This window comes from Tupaia chinensis, unplaced genomic scaffold (assembly GCF_000334495.1).
Source record: "Tupaia chinensis unplaced genomic scaffold, TupChi_1.0 Scaffold000187_1, whole genome shotgun sequence".
Taxonomy (NCBI): Eukaryota; Metazoa; Chordata; class Mammalia; order Scandentia; family Tupaiidae; genus Tupaia; species Tupaia belangeri.
In genome coordinates this window covers 3236469-3253621 of record NW_006159662.1, presented here as the reverse complement: position 1 = coordinate 3253621, position 17153 = coordinate 3236469, and the positions used below count along the sequence as shown (strand labels likewise).

The 17153-nt window shown below is 44.5% G+C and overlaps 1 pseudogene; it reads left to right on the top strand.

The window, feature by feature from the left end:
• Positions 1 to 6629: 6629 nt before the first annotated feature.
• Positions 6630 to 7157, top strand: LOC102499433 (60S ribosomal protein L24 pseudogene; annotated as a pseudogene).
• The last annotated feature ends 9996 nt before the right edge of the window (positions 7158 to 17153 follow it).

Genomic DNA, 17153 nt, shown 5'->3' with positions numbered 1-17153 from the left:
TAATTCTTTTTCTTTCTTTCTTTTTTTTTTTTTGGAGAGGTTTTTGCTATAGGGTGTTTGTGCTCTCCAGAAAGACAGAGAGAGACAGAGAGACAGAAAGTGAGAAATCCCCCCCCGGGGGGATGGCCACCCCACAATCCCTTCTCCTCCCTTCTCCTCTTGGGATCTTGGGCACGCATGCACACGCACCTGGTATGAGTTTAAGCCACCTGATCTGGGACTTGAACCGTGGTTGACTACATGGGAGTTCAGCAACATAGCCATTACGCCAACTGCTGGCCCCAAATAAAATAATTCTTAGACACAAACAAACAAACAAAACACTGGGGATGTGGGCATGTGTGCTCAAAAATCCCAACAGGATGGAGAAATGGAGGAGAAGGGACTATGGCATGGTCACATCCCATTGGGAAATGCTTTCTTTATCTCCCTCTCTGTCTCTCTGTTACTCTCTGGTGGGCTCGTATGCCCTGACAATTTTTTTTTTTAATGGAAGGTCAAGGTTGTCAGGTGTCCTATCCTGTATGTGGCTTGCCTATCAGTAGAAAGCGTAAGAAACTATGGAACCTTTGTACTGAAGAGCTACCTGCTCTTATGAAGCTCGACTCTACATGGCTAACCATGGTTTGAGTCCTGGACCCAGTGGCTTGAAAACCACACTAGGCACATGTGCATTTGTGCCCCAAATTCCAAGAGGCGAAGGGAGGAGACAGGATTGTGGCATGGCCATCCCCTCTGGGGATGGAGGGTGATTTCTCACTTTTCCTCTCTCTGTTTCTCTCTGGCGAGTGCACATACTGTATGGAATAACAAAACAAAACACCTAAAAAGAAAGTCTGCTAGATAAAGAGGAGAAAGCACCCCTAATAGGGAATAGTCTTAATTTGTTTTGTTTATTTTCTTATTTTATATCAGTTATTAACTGAAACATGGAAGGTAAAATGAAAAAAGTAAAACAAACAAATTTTCCTTCTTAATTTTGCCAGAGGGTGTATGTTCAACAGAGAGAGAAATAAAAAGAGAGTGAGAGGGAGCAGCAGATGGCGTAATGGCTATGTCACTGGACTCCCATGTGGTCGACCATGGTTCAAGGCCCAGAGGTGGTGGCTTAAACTCATGCTGGGCACGTGTGCATGCATGCCAAGATCCTGAGAGGAGAATGGAGGAGAAGGGATTGCAGCATGGCTATCCCCTGGGGGGGTGATTTCTCGCTTTCCACTTCTCTGTCTCTCTCTGTCTTTCTGGAGAGCGCATGTGCTCTACAGAAAAAAACCTCTCCAAAAAAAAAAAAAAAAGAGACAGGGAGTATGGCTACGCCACAATCCTTCTCCTCTATTCTCCTCTTGGGATTTTGGGCATGCACATGCGCCTGGTGTGAGTTTTAAACTGCCAGGTCCAGTACTCGAACTGAAGTCCACTGTGTGGGAGTCCAGTGATATAACGATTACACCATCTGCTGGTCCCGAAATTTTTTTTTAAGCCCCTATTTTCTTTCTCTTTCTTTTTAAAGAATTATTTTATTGGGGCCAACAGGTAGCATGGTGGTTAAAGATGCTGGATTCTCACATGGCTGACCACGGTTCAAGTCCTGGATCTGGCAGCTCGGTCTCTCACTTTCCCTTTCTTTCTCTCTCTCTGCCTCTGTTTGGTCAAATTAAAATGATAATAATAATAACAAATGGAGAAAAATAAATCTTTAAAAAATTATTTTATTTAACTTTATTTGTTCATTTATTTATTTATTTCAATTTGACCAGAGAGGAGCAAGTGAGAAAGCAAGACACCAGGTCCAGGACTAGAAACGTGGTTGGCCATGTGGGAGTCAAGCGGCCTTAACCACCATGCCTCCTGCTGGCCCCATAATTCCATAGTTTCAAACTGAAACCTTTGAAGTAATAAGAGCTAACCTTGGACCAGCCAGTGACCACTGTGGTTAAGGTGTCTGAATCCCACATGGGTGACTGCCTGGTTTGAATCCCAGATCCTGTGGGTGCAAAACATGCCAGGTACATATGCGAGTGTGTCCAAAATCCAGAGAGGAGTATAGAGGAGAAGGGACTGTTGCATGGCTCCCCCAAGGCAAGGTATTTCTTACTTGCCTTCTTTCTCCCTGTCTCTGGTGAGCATACATGTCCTATTGGAAAAGAGAAAAAAATAATAAGAGCTAACCTTGTTACAGCTTTTCTCTATCCAAGCCATGGGTTTTTCTTTTCTTTCTTTCTTTCTTTTTTAAGGTTTTTGCCACAGGGCATGTGCATTCCCTGGAGAGGACAGAGACAGAGAGACACACAGAGAGGGAAAGTGAGAAATCACCCCCCAGGGGGGATGGCCACAGTTGCAATCCCTTCTCCATTTTCCATTCTCTTCTCAGGATTTTGAGCATACACGCACATGTGCCTGGCGTGATTTTCAAGCCCCCAGATCTGGGACTCGAACCACAGTCAGTCATGTGGGCATCCAGTGCCTTAATCACAGAGCCTCTGCTGGCCCTCGGAGCTGCGATTTGAAATACATGTAATCCCACAGCAACCAAAGCCTATTTTATTATCCCGTTGTGCAGATGAGGAAACCATAGCAGAGAGGCAAGCGAACTTGCCTAAGGTTGGGAGGGTTGCAAGAAATAGCATGCGGCCAGGTGGCGCCTCTGTTCTCAGGTGGCGCCTCTGTTCTCAGGTGGCGCCTCTGTTCTCAGGTGGCGCCTCTGTTATCAGGTGGTGGGGCTCAGCACAGCTCATGCCGTTCCCCAGACCCGTCCCTAGAGGTGTGAGTTCTGTCTTCATGTTGGCTTCCTCCTCTTCAACTGTTATGTGGCCTTTATTTCCTTCCTGTTCTGCTGATTCAAGACCCCAGGAAGCCCGGCTTCCTGTCACAGATAGGAGGTTTGTGGACTGCCTGCAAAATGCAGACTCAGCAAAGTGGTAAGAGCAGAGGAGCCCCTGCAAAGGGTCAGAGAGCCCGGGGCAAAGGCAGACCAGGCAGGTGCCTGTGAACACATGCACACGAGCACGCACACACACACGCTCACACACGCATACACACTAAATCCATCCGACTGGGAGAGAGAAGGAAAGCTCAAGGATATGAGAAAGAACTGAAAAGCAAGACACAGCAGCTGGACAGGTTGGAGAGACCAGAAATCCTTTAAAAATCTACTTAGGCATTTCCTTTTGGAAAGGTTCTGCCTTCATTAGCAAAGAAAAAATATAGAGGTTCTTTGGTAAACATATTCACTGAGTTTAAATTTTTTTTTTTTTTGGAGAGATTTTTGCTGTAGAGCACGTGCGCTCACCAGAAAGACAGAGAGAGACAGAGAGAGAGAAATCACCCCCCCCAGGGGGGATGGCCACACCGCAATCCCTTCTCCTCCATTCTCCTCTCAGTATCTTGGGCACGCACGCACACGCGCCTGGTGTGAGTTTAAGCCACTAGGTCCAGGACTTGAACCATAGTTGACCACATGGGAGTCCAGCAACATAGCCATTACGCCATCTACTGGTCCTGAGTTTAAAATTTTTTTTGAGAGGTTTTTGCTATAGGGAACGTGTGCTTGCCAGACAGACAGAGACAGAGAGACAGAAAGCAAGAAATCACCCCCCATGGGGGATGGCCATGCCACAATCCCTTCTCCTCCATTCTCCTCTTGGGATCTTGGGCACGCACGCACACGCGCCTGGCTTGAGTTTAAGCCACTGGGTCCGGGACTCGAACCGTGGTCGACTACGTGGGAGTCCAGTGACATAGCCATTATGCTAACTGCTGGCCCCTAAATTTTTATTTATTTTAAAATTGAGGTGAAATTCACATAGCACAAAATTAAATTAGCATGTTTTTTTAAAGGTGAGCATGCTCACTAGAGAGACAGAGAGAGACAGTGAGAGTGAAAGTGAGAAATCACCTCCCAGGGAAGACGGCCATACCACAGTCCCTTCTTCTCCATTCTCCTCTTGGGATTGGGAACATGTGCACTCATGCCCAGCATGAGTTTTAAGTAGCTGGGTCTGAGACTAGAACTGCGGTTGGCCATTATGTTAGTATATATTACATATATATTTATATTATACATAAAGTCATGAATGGTGCTGAATTTTGTTCAATGCCCTTTTTTTGCATCTATTAAGTTGATCATGATTCTTCCCTATTATTCCATTAATATGGTGAACTACACTGGTTTTTAAAGTTATTTTATTATTATTAAGTTTTGCTATAGGGTACATGTGCTTACCAGAGAGAGACAGAGAAAGAGGGAGAGAGAACATAAGAAAGCAAGCCACCAGGTCCAGGACTTGAACTGTGGTCGGCCATGTGGGAGTCCAATGCTTTAACCACAGGCCATCTCCTGGCCCCACTAGACTGATTTTGGACTGTTAAAACCAAGCTAACATTCTTAGATTAAGCTTGCTTTATAAAATATTTGGTCAGATTCATTTTGCTGATTAATTGTTGAGTAGTTTTGCATTGAAATTTATTAGTGAGATCAGCCTGTTCTTTTTTTTTTTTTTTAAAGAATGATTTAACATTATTTATTTATTTTATTTCAACAGAGAGGGACGGAGTGTGAGAGAGAGAGAGGACAGTGAGAACACAAGCTGCCAAGTTCGGGACTCGAACTGCAGTTGGCCCTGTGGGAGTCCAGCGCCCTTAACCACCATGTCATCTGCTGACCCCCTTTTTTTTTAATTAACAAAGGCAACGTATACTTGCCAGAGAAAGAGAGTCAGAGAGAGGGAGGGGGGGAGAAAGCACCCAGTAGAGGGGTGTGTTCACACTGTGACCCCTACTCTTCTACTTCTCTATCCTATCTCAGTTTGGGGCACACATGCACATACGCCCAGTGTTCTTCAAGCTGTTGGGCCAGATTTGAACCCTAATTGGTCATGTGCGAATCAGCTTCCTTTACCGGCTAGGCTAATGGGTCAGCCTAGCCTATTATTTTTCTCTTTGTAATAACCTTGTCAGGTTTTGGTATTGAGGTGATGTTAGCTTCATAGAATGAATTAAGAATTATATAATTTTTCTGTCCTCTGAAATAATTAAAAAAAATTATTTAAGTTTATTCATTCATTTATTTATTTATTTATATTTTTATTTGACCAGAGAGGGACAGAACAAAAGAGAAAGAGAAGGGGCAAGGGAGAAAGAGAAACCAAGCCGCTAGGTCCAGGACTCGAACTACGATTGGTCATATGGGAGTCCAGCGCCCTTAACCACCATGCCAGCTGCCAGCCCCTGACATCTGAAATAATTTGTTTAAGGTTTGTGCTATTTTTTTCCCTTGACTCTAACTCATTGATGAATATGTGTGGGCCTATTTTTCTTTGTAGGAAGTTTTTTTTTTTTTTTTTTTGAGATGTTTTTGCTGTAGGGTGGGTTCGCTTGCCAGAAAGACAGAAAGAGACAGAGAGATAGAAAGCGAGAAATCACCTCCCAGGGAGATGGGCACGCCACAGTCCTTTCTCCTCCATCCTCCTCTCAGGGTCTTCAGCAAGCAAGCACACATGCCCAGTGTGAGTTTAAGCCACTGGGTCTGGGATTTGAACCGCAGTTGACTACATGGGAATCTAGAAACATAAACATTACACTAACTGCTGGTCTCGAAGATTTTTAAAAAACACATATAACACTATTTGTTTTAATTTATTTAAAAAATAATTATGGGGCCGGCAGGTGGTGCGGTGATTAAAGGCGCTGGACTCCCACATGGCTGACCATGGTTCAAGTCCTGGACCTGGTGGCTTGCTTTCTCACTTTCCCTCTTTCTCTGATCAAACTGGAAAGTAATAATAATAATAAAGTTAAATAAAATAATTCTTGGTGCCAGGAGTTGATGTGGTGGTTAAGCATGGTGGACTCCCACATGGGTGACCTTGGTTCAAGTACTAGAACTGCAGGTTTGCTTTCTCACTTTCTCTCTCTCTCTCTTATTCTGTCCCTCTCTGGTCAAATTAAACATAATTAAATTAAATTAAATTAAATAATTCTTTTAAAAAAATAAGTAATATAATTCTTGGGCCAGCAGGTGGTGTGGTGGTTAAGGGCAGTGGACTCCCACATGCTGACCATGGTTCATGGTTCGAGTTCCAGACCTGGTGGCTTGCTTTCTCACTTTTTCTTTCTCGCTTACTCTGTCCCTCTGTGGTCAAGTTAAAAATAAATAAATGGGGGACCAGCAGTTGGCATAATAGCTATGTCGCTGGACTCCAGTGTAGTTGACTACAGTTCAAGTCGCGGACCCAGTGGCTTTAAACTCACCCTGGGTGCATGTGTGTGTATGTCCAAGATCCTGAGAGGAGAATGGAGAAGGGATTGTAGTGTGGCCATCCCCCCTGGGGGGTGATTTATTGCTTTCTGTCTCTCTCTCTCTGTAGCAAAAACCTCTCCTAAATAAATAAGTAAATAGATTAGTAAGTAAAGTTAAATAAAATCATTCTTTAAAAAAATCTTAAAAATTATTTAAGGAGTCAGCAGGTGGCGTAGTGGTTAAGGACACTGGACTCTCACATGGCCGACAATGGTTTGAATTCCGGATCTGGTGGCTTACTTTCTCTCTCTCTCTCTGTCCCTATCTGGTCAAATTGAAATAAATAAGGTTAAATAAAATAATTCTTTTAGTCTTCGCCATCTTTCCTCTTGACCAGGAGCCACCGCCATGAAGGTCGAGCTGTGCAGTTTCAGCGGGTACAAGATCTACCCCGGACACGGGAGGCGCCGCCAGGACCGACGGGAAGGTTTTCCAATTTCTCAATGCAAAATGCGAGTCAGCATTACTTTCCAAGAGGAATCCTCGGCAAATAAACTGGACCGTTCTCTACAGAAGAAAGCACAAAAAGGGACAGTCGGAAGAAATTCAAAAGAAAAGGACCCACCATGCAGTCAAATTCCAGAGGGCTATCACTGGTGCGTCTCTTGCTGATACCATGATACCATGGCCAAGAGGAACCAAAACCCCAAAAACCTGAAGTTAGAACAAGTTATCAGGGCTGCCAAGGAAGCAAAAAAGGCTAAGCAAGCACCTAAAAAGACAGCAATGGCTGCCGCTAAGGCTCCCCTAAAGCAGCACCTAAGCAAAAGATTGTAAAGCCTGTGAAAGTTTCTGCTCCCAGAGTTGGTGGAAAACGCTAATTTAGCAGATCAGATTTTACAATAAAGATCTAATTATAAAAAAAAATAATAATTCTTTTAAAAATCATTTTATTTTATTATTATTTGTATTTTTTAAAAAATAATTATTTTATTTATTTATTTACTTATTTTTAAATTTTACCAGAGAGAGACAGGGTGAGAGTGAGAGAGAGAGGAAGTGAGAAAGCAAGCCACCAGATTCAGGGCTTGAACCCTGGTCAGCAATGAGTGTCCAGTGCCTTCACCATGTCACCTGGTGATGCTCCCATTTGTATTTTTCGAGAATTATTTATTTAATTCCACTTGTTTTTATTATTATTGTTATTATTATTATTTTAATTTGACCAGAAAGAGACAGAGAAAGAGAAAAAGGGAAAGTCAGAAAGCAAGTGCCAGATCTGGAACTCGAATTGTGATTGGCCATTTGTGAATCCAGTGCCTTTAACCACTATGCCACCCACCAGGCCCTATCACTTAAATATATATATTTATTTATTTAGTTCCATTCGTTATTATTTTTTAATTTGACCAGACAGAGAAAGAGAGAAAGGGAAAGCGAGAAAGCAGGCCACCAGCTCTGGGACTTAAACCATGGTCAGCCATGTAAGAGTCCAGCACCTTAACCACCACATCACCTGCTGGCCCCCAAGGATTGTATTTCTTTTGTTCCAGTTTGGTAAATTGTCTTTTCTTTTTTAAGAATTATTTTATTTAACTGTATTTACTTATTTATTTTGATTTGATCAGAGATGGACAGCGCAAGAGAGAAACAGAGAGAGAGAGAGAGGAAAAGTGAGAAAGCAAGCTGCCAAGTCTAGGACTTGAACCACGGTCAGCCATGTGGGAGTCCAGTGCCTTTAACCACCATGCCACCTCCTGGCCCTGGTAAGTTGTATTTTCAGGGAATTTGTCTATTTCAATTAAAATTCAGGTTTTTTTTGCATAAAGTTGTTCATAATGCCTATTTTTAAAAATTACCTATCTATAGCTATAGCCATATTCATATCTATCTATCTATCTCTCTATCTATCTCTCTATCTATCTATCTATCTATCTATCTATCTGTCTATCTGTTGTAATCTTCAAGCTGCTAGGTCTGGGACACAAACCATAGTCAGCTATGTGGGAATTTAGTGCCTCAATCACCATGTCACCTGCCAGCCCAATATATATATATTTTTTAAGAATTATTCATTTATTGGAGCCAGTAGGTGGCATGGTGGTTGAGGGTCTTAGTCTCCCACATAGCCAAGTATGGTTCAAGTCCTGGACCTGGAGTCTTTCTCTCTGTCTCTCTCTCATTAAATTAAAAAAATAAATAAAGTTACATAGAATAAAAATTCTTTTGAAAAAAGAATTATTCATTTATTTATTTAACTCCATTTGTTATTATTTTTAAAAGAATTATTTATTCAATTCTTTCTTTATTCATTCATTTATTTTAATTTGACCAGAGAAAAACACAGAGAGGGAGGGAAAGTGAGAAAGCAAGCCAGGTCGGGGACTCAAACCATGGCCAGCCATGTGGAGTGCCCAAGGCCTCAACCACCACACCACCTGCTGGCTCCCTTGTTATTATTTTTTCAATTTCATCAGAGAGTGACAGAGAGAGAAGGGAAGGTGAGAAAGCAAGCAAGAAAACCACCAGGTCCAGGACTCAAACCGTGGTCAGCCATGTGGGAATCCAGCGCCTTAAACCGTCATGCCATCTGATGGCCCCAGCTGGCCCCAACGTTGTCTAATTTTTTTGACTGAAAAGTCTGTAGAAATGTTCTCTTTTTCATTTTTTGACATTATTTGCGTTTTTAAAAAAAATAGTTTTGACATAGAATGTGAGTACTTGTTGGAGAGAGAGACAGAGACAGAGAAATGGAAAATGAGAAATCAACCCCTGGGGGAATTTCTATGCCACAATCTCTTCTCATTCTTCTCTCAGAATTTTGGGCACACTTACACATGTGCCTGGCATTGATTTTCAAGCCACCAGATTCAGTACTTGAACTGGGGTCAGCCATGCGGGAGTCCAACACCTGCACCACCATGCCAAATGCTGGCCTCAACATCATTTGTACTTTTAAAAGTTAGTCTTACCAGGAGTTTATTAATTTTATTGGGGTTTTCAAAGAATTAACTCTTTGCTGTTTGTTTTCATTGTCTGCACTTTCTTTGTGCTTAATTAGCAGGTCTTTTGATGATTTCTCACTAAGAATACTTTGTTCATCTTTATTTCAATCTCTCTATTTCCTAATACAGGCACCTGAAAATAGAGCTTTCAGGCCAGCAGGTGGCATGATGGTTAAGGCGCTAGATGTTCCTACACTGTGGACCACAGTTCAAGTCCCGGACCTGTGGCTTGCTTTCTCACTTTCCCTCTCTCTCTTTCTCTCTGTATATTTCTCTTGTCAAAATAAAATGAATGAATGAATAAATAAAATTGAATAAATTTAGAAAATAAAAGTTTTGGGACCAGCAGGTGTTGTGGTGGTTAAGGCACTGGATACTTCCACATGGTCAACCATGGTTCGAGTCTCAGACCTGGTGGCTTGCTTTCTTACTTTTCTCCTCTCTTTCTTGCTCTCTGATCAAATTAAAATAAATGAATGAATAAATAAAATTTAAAATAAATAAATTTAAGTTTTATTTAAGCAGGACATTAGCTACATCTCAATTTGAGATGTAATATTTGCATTAACTTTAAAATATCCTCTTTTTTTAAAATTTTTTTTTTAACTTTATTTATTTATATTTCTTAATTTGAGCAAAGAGGGACAGAGTGAGAGAGAGAGAGAGAAAGTGAGAAAGCAAGCCGCCAGGTCCAGGACTCAAACCATGGTCAGCCATGTGGAAGTCCAATGCCCTTAACCACCATGCCACCTGCACCTGCCGGCCCCATCTTTAAAATATCTTCTAATTCTCACTGTGATTTCTTTAAATCTGTGTGTTTTTTAGGAATACATATTCATATATATAGCTTAATTGCATCATTGTCTGAGAATGTGCTCTGTATGATTTAGATAATTTGAAATTTGTTGGGACTTGCTCTATTGCCGAGCTTTTCGCAAACATTCCATGTACGCTTGCAAAGAATTTCCCATCAGCAGCTGTGGATGCATTATTCTATGTATGTCATTCGGTTAATGTTTGCTTATCCAGTTGTTCCCATCTATTTCTTACTCATTTTGCATCTGTTTGTTCAGAGTTACTGATACACATAACTTCCACTATCATTGCAGCTCTGTCCACATCTTGTGATTTCAGGCTGTGTATGTTAGGCACACACACATTTAGAAACGTTGTATCTTCTTGGTGAGTGGAATATATATTTTCATCATGCTGTGTCCCTCTTTTTTTCTAGTAGTGCTTGTTGTCTTAAACCTTACTTTCTTTTGGTTAGTTTTTGCATAATTTGCCTTTTTTATTTTTAAATCTTAAAATATACATAAAATTTACATTTTAACTACTTTAAAATATTCAGGTCATAGTGTTAAGTACATTCACACTGTTTTGCAACTGATCCCTAGAACTCTATTCTCTCTCTGTTTTTTTTTTTTTTTTTTTTTTAGAGATTTTTGCTATAGGGTGCATGTGATTGTCAGTGACAGAGACAGACAGAAAGCGGGAAATCGCCCCCAAGGCAGGATGGCCACACCACAATCTCTTCTCTATTCTCTCGGGATCTTGGGCACATACGCGCACGCGCCGCGCCCCGTGTGAGTTTTCAGTCAGTGGGTCTGGGACTCAAACCGTTGTAAATTACGTGGGAGTCCAGCGACGCAACCATTATGCCATCTGCTGGTCTCTCAGTATTTTTTTTTTAAAGAGGTTTTTGCCTGGGACCAGCAGTTAGTGTAATGGCTGTGTCACTGAACTCTCATGTAGTTTCTCCACCACGGTTCGAGTCCAAAACCGGGTGACTTAAACTCACACTGGGCACATGTGCATGCATGCCCAAGATCCTGAGAGGAGAATGGAAGAGAAGGGATTGTGGCGTGGCCATCCCCGGAGATGGGGGACTGGGGGTGATTTCTCGCTTTCTGTCTCTGTCTTTCTGGGGAACGCATGCGCCCTATAGCAAAAACCTCTCCAAAAAAAAGAGGTTTTTACCTTAGGGTACATACAATGCACAAAGGCTCCAATTTGTCCACATCCTTACAAACACTTGTTAATTTTTGTTTTGTATAGTAGCCATCCTAATGGTTTTGAAGTGGTATTTCTTTTTTTTTTTTATGAATTATTTAATTTTGGGGACAGGCAGATGGTGTGGTGGTTAAGATGCTGGACATTCCCATATGGCCAACCATGGTTCAAGTCCTGGACCTGGTAGCTTGCTTTCTCACTTTCTCTCTCTCTCTCTGGTCAAAATAAAATAAGTAAATGAATAATTAAAATGAAAAATAATTTAAAAAAAGAATTATTTAATTTTGGGGCCGGCAGGTGGTGTGGTGGTTGTGGTGTTGGACACCCACATGGCTGACCTCGGTTCAATTCCCGGGCTGGCAACTTGCTTTCTTGTTTTCTCCTTCTCTCTCTCCCTGTCTATTTATTTATTTACTTATTTATTTTTTGAGAGGTTTTTGCTATAGGGCATGTGCGCTTGCCAGACAGACAGAGAGAGACAGAGAGATAGAAAGCAAGAAATCACCCCCCAGGGGGGATGGCCACGCCGCAATCCCTTCTCCTCTGTTCTCCTCTAGGGATCTTGGGCACGCACGCACACGCGCCTGGCGTGAATTTTAAGCCACCGGGTCCTGGACACGAACCGCGGTCAACTACATGGGAGTCCAGCGACATAGCCGTTACGCTAACTGCTGGTCCCCTGTCTCTTTATTTTTATTTTATTTATTTTTGAAGAGGTTTTTGCTATAGGGCACGTGCACTTGCCAGGAAGACAGAGAGAGACAGAGAGACAGAGAGTGAGAAATCACCCCCCCAAGGAGGGTGGCCACACTGCAATCCCTTCTCCTTCATTCTCTTCTCAGGATCTTGGGCACACACGCATATGTGCCCAGCATGAGTTTAAGCCACTGGGTTTGGGACTCGAACCATGGTTGACTACATGGTAGTCCAGCGACCTAGCCATTATGCCAACTGCTGGTCCCTCCCCTCTCTTTCTAATCAAATAAAAAAAAACCCAGCAAATGGAATTAAATAAGTTAAAAAACCCACTAATTTTATTTACTGATATTATTATTATTTAATTTGTTATAGGGCATGCACACTCACCAGAGAGAGACAAAGAGAGAAAAAGAGGGAAAGTGAGAAAGCAAGGCTCCAAGTCTGGGACTTGAATCATGGTCGGCCATGTGGGAGTCCAGTGCTTTAATCACCATGCCACCTTCTGGTTCTGAGGTGCTATGTCTATTTCATTCTTTTATTTTTTTTTTTTTTGGAGAGATTTTTGCTATAGGGCGCGTGCGCTTGCCAGACAGATAGAGACAGACAGAGAGATAGAAAGCAAGAAATCACTCCCCAGGGGGGATGGCCACACTGCAATCCCTTCTCCTTTGTTCTCCTCTCAGGATCTTGGGCACGCACTCGCACGGTGCCCGGTGTGAGTTTAAGCAACTGGGTCCGGGACTCGAACTGCAGTTGACTACTTGGGAGTCCAGTGACATAGCCATTACGCTAACTGCTGGTCCCTCATTTTTTTTTTTTTTAAAGAAATACTTTATTTAACTTTACTATTTATTTATTTATTTTAATATGACCAGAGAGGAACAGAGCGAGCCAGAGAGAGAGAGATAAAAGAGAGAAAGCAAGCTGCCAGGTCTGGGACTTGAATTGTATTTGGTTCTGTGGGAATTCAGCTCTCTTAACCACCATGCCAACTGCTGGTCCCTCTTTTTTTTTTTTTAAAGAATGATTTATTTTGGGACAGCAGGTGGTGTGGTGATTAGGGCACTGGACTCCCCAATGGCTGACCACAATTTGCAGCCTGGACCTGGCAGCTCGCTTTCTCACTTTCCTTCTCTCTCTCTGGTCAAATTAAAAAATAAATAAATAAATGATTATAAATAAAGAAAACTATTGTATTTATTGTTTGTCCTTTAAAATTTTTTATTTAACTTTACTTATTTATTAATTTATTATTTAACTTCATTAATTTATAATTAATTCATTATTGTTAATAAATAAATTTTATTTATTTATTTATTTATTCTTTTTATACATTTTAACTTTATTTATTTATTTATTTATTTATTTATTTACCAGAGTAAGACAGAGTGAGAGAGAGAGAAAGTCAGAAAGAAAGCCACCAAGTCCAGGACTTGAACGATGGTCAGCCATGTGGGAATCCAGCGCCTTAACCATCACACCACCTGCTGGCCCCTCAATTATTATTATTTTTAAATTTTCCGTAGGGTACGTGTGGGAGAGAGAGAGAGAGAGAGAGAGAAGGGAAATGAGAAAGCCAGTCACCAGGTCTGGGTCTTGAACCATAGTTGGCCATGTGAGAGTCCAGTGCCTTAACTACCACATTACCTGCTAACCTGTAAATATATCTAAAGCCTTGAGACCAAAGGAGAGGACTAGCGAGTACAGTTGGAGACAGACCCAAGGATGGAGCCTTGGGACTCTTCAAGTGGCAGAAAACAGAAGCTTGGCCAGTGAGTAGTAACTGAGATTAGAGGAGGGAAGGAAGACTGAGGTGTGTCCTTATCAGATCAGAATCAGAATCAGATTTGAGCCCAGTTAATAGTGGCTAAGGGGCCTGTCCTCCCCCAAGCCCATTTCTAGCTGCCTGGCTCCAGCTGTGAGTGGTCTCAGTGGTTGGAAGAGATGCAGGCCAGGGCCTTTGGTGCTCATTCCAAGCTCCAGCCCTCTCTTCTCTCCACATACTCTTGCTCTGACAACGTTTGGTTATTCACTCAACAAACATCTGCTGAGTATTTTTACACAGGAGGGTCTTCATGATGGCTATGGAAAATGCATGTTATGAAAAAATTATGTGTGGATTTCAAATTTTTTTTCATGAAAATATACTCAATCTTTGATTCAATTCTTTTCCATAGATTTTTGAAGTTCCCTTGTAGATGTTAGGCTCTTCTGTGGACAGGGAGAAGAACAAGCCAGACCACAGGAACAAGGCTGCACCCTATGGAGCTGGTACTCTCCTAGGGATGGGGTAGATGACAAACAACAAATAGATAATCAAGACAGTTTCTTTTTTTGGAGAGGTTTTCGCTATAGGGCACTTGTGCTCACCAGAAAGACAGAGAGAGACAGAGAGATAGAAAGTGAGAAATTACCCCCCCCCAAGAGTATAGCCATGCTGCAATCCCTTCCTTCTCCTCCATTCTCCTCTCAGGATCTTGGGCCTGCATACACACGTGCCCGGCGTGAGTTTAAGTCACCGGGTCTGGGACTCAAACCGCGGTCGACTACATGGGAGTTCAGCGACATAGCCATTATGCTAACTGCTGGTCCCAAACAAGACAGTTAACAATACGAGGTAAAAAAAGAGTGACCTGCTTTGCTTAAGAAGATCACAAAAGTCTTTGAGGACACTTGAGGTCATTTCAAATCATGAAAAGATGGGGACCAGCAGATGGTGTAATGATTACGTTGCTGGATTCCCAGTCTACTGAGGTTCGAGTCCTGGACCTGGCAGCTTAAAACTCACACCAGGAGTGGATGCATGTATGCCCCAAATTCCAAGCAGAATGGAGAAGGGATTGTGGCGTGGACATCCCCTCTGGGGGGTGATTTGTCACTTTCCATTTCTCTCTGTCTCAATCACTCTTAAAAAAAAAATGATGATGATGATGATTAGAGTACCTAGGGAAGCAGGGTGTCTGTCACTGGAAGGAAGCCTGAGGTGTTGCTAGGTAATACAGGCCAGCCTGGCCCCATCCTGGTGAGGGAGGGAAGGCTGGGAAGGGAGCACACCACAGGAAGATTTGGTAACTGTGGCTGGGAATTTGGATTTTATTCCAAGTGTGATGGTAGTTTTTAAGCAGAGGAGTCCCAGGATCTGATTTCCTTTTCCCAAATGTCACTGGGTTGGTCAGATGGGACAATAGACAGTAGGGGGCAGAGAGCAGGCAGGGAGACTAGTGAAGGGGCTGTCCTATTCAGGTAACAGGGGTGTAGGACAAAGAGGGCCCAGAATGCACCGTGGGGGCAGAGAATGGGCGAGGCAGTCACATAAATTGGGCACCAGACAAAGAAACAAATCTGGGAGACACAGCCCTTGCCATCAGCTTATTTAGTGTTTACTTGCAGGAAATAAACCACACCCCACAAGGTGCCACACAGAGCAACCACCACTTTTTTTAGTGGCTAAGTAAGCGTGAAAGGGGAACTGAAAAAGGACGTTGGCGCCTTCTTTAGCTGAGAAAGGCTGCGTTTTCCCGCAGCAGGCAGAGGGTCTAGGAAGGCACTGCCTCTCCCCACTCTAGGTTACACCCCACCTGGCTACCAGAGCTAAGTCTAAGAACCTGGCTCCAGGCTCCAGTTTCCCAGAGGTTCAGAGCTCAGAGAAGCGGGTGACTCAGGGGAGGTCCCTCCCTGGCACGCCAAGTTCTCAGCGGCTGGGAGTGACTCATTACCTTGCTCCCTCCCTCACGAGTGACCCCGGGCCAATCCCTTAATGAATCTACACTTCACTCTGCTCATCAGGCTGGGACAATTGCCTGGTGGAGTTTTTGGCTCCCTGGGGGCAGGGCTCGTGGCTGCCACTGTCCAGGTTCCTCGAGAGGCTTCTGGTAAGGGTCTGGAGGGTCTGCTAGGGTAGACCGAAAGCCCCAGGCCCTTCCTAGGCACTGAAAGGGAGATTTAATGCCCATACCCGAGCGGTCTAATAATTGCAGAGCCATTCCACTGCATCTTGTACCGAAACGGTTTAGCAAGCATTGATGTCTTGGGAGGCTTTTCTTTTGGATATCTTCTTGTAAAAACTTGCTTGGGGCCAAAAAATAAATAAACAAAATAAAGCAAATAGAGTAGCCCTTCCCTCCCCCGCCCCCCAAATCAGCAAAGCAGAGACTGTAGGAAGAGGGGAGTGAGGGGGTTGATCATCTGGGAGACATGGGTGGTTGGATGCTGGGGCTCCAGGGCGCATGGGGACTACTGCACAAGATCGCGGGGCCAGTTCTACGTCGGCCCGGTGCAAGCCTGGCGGGCAGGGAGTAGTGGGGAGAGGCTCTCTTGCAGATCCCGCGGGCCAGAGCGGATGCCAGGGCAGCCGGGGTACCTGGGCAGCCGGGGTACCTGGGCAGCTGGTGTGCGGGGTGGCCTGCTCGCTCGAGTCACTGGGTCCTCAGCTCCTGGCCTGGAGCCTTCTACGAGCGGCCCAACGGGTCGCAGCCAGGCGACTCCGTGAGTCCCCCACCCTGACCTCCCAAGCCCAAGTGGCGCCCCCTGTCTTTCACTGGTCCGCAGCCAGGGTTCGCTGTCCAGCCGGGACCCGGCAGGTGTGCTAGGGCGGGTGCGCTCTTTTCCCTGCTCGGACCGTCCCGGGGATCGACCCTCCACCCCGGAACCTTCGAGCCCGGGCGCGCGCCCCTCCCCGGGTCCGCAGCCAGCGCCCTCGAGTTACCTGCCCCTGGAAGTCACCGTTCTCAGCCAGGACTTTAACGGGTTAGCCGAGGCGGGGCCCGAAGCCACATTCCTGGGGGAGGGGTCCCCACCTAGAGGGTCGCGGATCAAGTTACCCGCTGAGAGGAGGAGACAGCAGGAGGCAGAGTAAACAGGGGGTAAAAGTTGTAACTAGCTTATTTATTTATTTATTTATTTTCGCACTGCGCTACGACGCTGGTGACTCGGGGACACTTTGTCCGCCCGCTTCCCGGAGCCCCACGGCCCCGAAGCGGTTTGCCCGGGCAGACTCCCTGGTGCCCGGCGGGAGCGGGAGCTGGTCGGCGGGGTGGCGGGGCCGGAGGGCGTCCCCGCTGCCCGGGGGGCTCGAGCCCTAACCCTCCGGTGCGCGCGCCAGAGAAATCGCGGAGCAGCTCCGCGCTGCCCGCGGCGGCACACCTCGGGCTGACTGAGCGCAGACGCGGTGCGTCCGCCAGGGCAGCGGGGCGGGCGGG